This window comes from Gavialis gangeticus, unplaced genomic scaffold, assembly GCF_001723915.1.
Source record: "Gavialis gangeticus isolate Ggan-Ray unplaced genomic scaffold, GavGan_comp1, whole genome shotgun sequence".
In the NCBI taxonomy this organism is placed as follows: domain Eukaryota; kingdom Metazoa; phylum Chordata; order Crocodylia; family Gavialidae; genus Gavialis; species Gavialis gangeticus.
Genome location: NW_017729029.1, coordinates 68,611,464 through 68,614,660, shown reverse-complemented (window position 1 = coordinate 68,614,660; position 3,197 = coordinate 68,611,464). Strand labels below are relative to the sequence as shown.

At 46.3% G+C, this 3,197-nt stretch overlaps 1 protein-coding gene across 1 annotated transcript in view; it reads left to right on the top strand.

The window, feature by feature from the left end:
- NAF1 (nuclear assembly factor 1 ribonucleoprotein) overlaps positions 1 to 3,197 on the top strand; it is a gene marked incomplete at its 3' end in the record, with an annotated part of 104,888 nt that overhangs the window by 55,418 nt on the left and 46,273 nt on the right. The window lies entirely within an intron of this gene.

The window sequence follows — 3,197 nt, the reverse complement described above, 5'->3', positions numbered from 1 at the left end:
AGCTAGTCTTTTCTGAAGAACTGACTCAGTTCCCTTCTAGATGAGGTAGCTAGCTAATTGACCATGTAAAATACTCCTTGTTTCAAGATTTTCAGTCTTCACTCTTCTTCCAGTAGCTGAACCAGATCCTCCATTCTGAGATCAGTGAGCACTGTTCAGATTTAAATTGGCTTTCTGTTAGTGAGAGCCCTCTTTTTAAGGCTGGGCCCATCAGGTTATTTTGGTTAGATCTCAAAAGTTAGATGGTCCTAATTTTGCATAAAGCTGAAACTATAGCTGAAGCTGGTAGAGCATGGTAGACTCTATATGCTGTACTGAATAATTATGCTTCTAATAATTTTGGGTGGGAAATTCCTTTGTTTTATAAGTTTAAGCTTTAATAGGGTGCTCTAAAGATGTATTTGAAAATGTAAATAAAATGGCCTAAGGCCACTGTGCCACCTTTTACAAGTAACAGAATATTTTTCCTAGCTTTTGTTTTGGTTCATTTGGTGGTGTGTCTGTGGTAGTCACTTTCATTACAGTCCATTTAACCTTTTGTTTGTGAATTTTGAACAACAGGGTACGTAATTTTTAGAGGTGCACTGATACATTGGTCCAATATTGGATTGGCACTGCTATAAAGAAAACTGTCTGTATTGGAAATTGGCTGATATGGCTGATTAATTGGGCCAATAAATGGCCTATGCATGCGTGCAGCCACAGTGCAGCACGTAGGTGGTGAGGAGCACAGCCTGGCAGCTTGTAGAGCAGTGAAGGGAAGGGGGGGCAGATCAAGGTCTCTGCAGTGAGGGAGTACTGGGCGAAGTGCTCCCCAGCCAGGGTGAGTCAGGCATGGGACAGAGCTGCAATTTGTCTGGGGGGGGTGGGGGGAGGGCAGCTCCTGCCACTGGTCACCACTCATCCAGGAAGGCACGGGGGTGGAGGGAGTGTGTGTCCCCAGATCAATGTGGGGGGGGCTGGGGCTGCACCAGGCTCTTTCTGGCGGGGCTGTGTGCAGGGAGGACAGGACAGCGGTGGCACTAGGAGGAGGGTTGTGGGGGGCTACGATGAATTTGGGGGTGGCTGTAGCCCCCCCGTAGCCTTCTCCCAGCACAGCCCTGCCCCGCCTGGCCAGAAAGAGCTCGCCCTGCCCGGCCCCACACAGATCTGGGGACACATTTCCCCTCTTCCCCCAGCATGCTCCTAGATGAGCAGCGGAAGCCGCCACATGAGCGGGTGAGCACCAGATGAGCCACTGGACCAGCAGCTCCCAGATGAGCGGCATATAGTGGTGGGAGCCAGCCCCCATTCCCGTGCCCCCCTGGACGAGCTGTGGCTCCATCACGTGCCTGCCCCGCCCTGGCTGGGAAGTGCTTGTTCTAGCCCCACTCCTCCCTCACCAGTGGGGCCTTGATCTTTCCCCCCCTCACACCCCTTCCCTCCCTCCTCCCCTTCTACCATATCAGACTTACCAGCTGCATGCAGCTCTTCAAGTTGCTGGGCTGGTATTGGAAATTGGATCGGTATCAGCCCATATGCTTGCTTAAAAATCAGCTATCAGTATTGGCCCCAAAAACCTGTATCAGTGCATCCCTAATTTTTTTTTCAAAAAAAAAAAGGGATGGCAGATACACAAATAAAACTACACTGGGTGCGACTAGGGTTGTTTTGGCAGTAAAGGATCTAGAAAAAGTTTAGCGAGGATAGAATGGATATCTTAAACTAGGTAACTATATACAGGCTTTGGATCTTTTGCAGTGGATAAAGTCCCTACACTCCTCCAAAATGATTTACTGATTTTTTTTCCCATCCCCTCCTCCCTTTCTGGCTATGCAGCAGCCTGTGAATTTGAATAAGGCAGATATCTGATTGGGGAAAAAACAGTATATGATCATGTACTGATGCCTACCTAGCTGGGATCATTTGAGCCCAGTTTTTTCTCCTGCCTAGGCAGGGGTCGGACTTGAAGATCTACAAGGTCCCTTCCGACCCTACTTCTATGATTCTATGTAATTGACAACATAACAGAAAGCATATACACAAGGGGGCAGAATTAAGGTTACTTGAGCAGCCTAAACTCTGGTATTTTCAACTTTTGGGTGCTTTTAATTGCAACTCAAATGGTGCTTTGGCTTAGCATTCATTTAATTAAGTTGTATTATGTGTACTTGTAACATCATTCTGCCATCCGCTTTTAGGGTTTAAGTACTAAAATTTCAGTACAGGTGTAACTTTGTTATCTGACAGCAGCAGAAGGTTGCTGTCCTCTGCCGGATAGGAGAGATCAGGCTGTTTGGTCCAGAGCACAGTGGGAAGCCTGGTGTGACCCTGATTTTCAACCCTGCCCTCCCTCCACACGCGCGTGCATGCACATGCACTTGTGCACACATGCACAAACACTGTCACCTGGCTAGTGTTCTGGGCGTGGTTTGAGATTATACTGTTAGTACTAGGTTGTTTTGGCATGCTGAAATTTTGTAGCTAGCACAATGAAAGGGAGGAAATTTCCTTTTTTTCCTATCAACCCAGTGTGGAATTCTTTGAAAAAGGGAAAGCATTCAACTGGGAAAAATCCAGCTGGTGATTGTAAATGGCAACTTCTATGGGCTTTGAGAAGAAAAGAATAGCTGGAGATAAAAGAATACATTTTCCCAGCTCAGAATTGTGGTTAGAGACGAGCATGCTTTTACAGTGAGATGGGAAACTTCCAAGCAAGTTAATGGAGTAGATGAGAGTAGGTGCAGGAGTGGTTAAGAGGGCAGCAGAGTGGCAGAACAGAGTTTAGAGCGGGGTGAAATTTTGTATATGACAGGTTAAAAAACAAACAAACTGGCAATAAGGAAGGGGAAAAGCACACTGTATTTCTTTAATTCCTCCCTTTCCCCCCGTGGAAGAAGCACTGAGGTCTTACATAGAAGAGTTTAAGGAAGCAGGAAGGTTTTGAGAAGTGAGTTAAAGTGGGAGAAGGAAGCTGTGATTCTGGGCATAAGATTCAGTTTGGTGGAGATGAAAAGCTATTTAGTTGGGAAGATGGCAGAAGGAGAGAATAAAATTACACTCAAGGAAGTTAGTCTGCTGATGGGATTTCCTCTGGAAACAAAGAATGACCCATGTATGGGTTGGCTAGAGATTTAAGGAGGACAGATGAGTCCAGAGTGTTCCAAGGGCAGAGAGCCACAGAGACAAAAAAAAAAAAAAAAGAACCAGAATTTTGA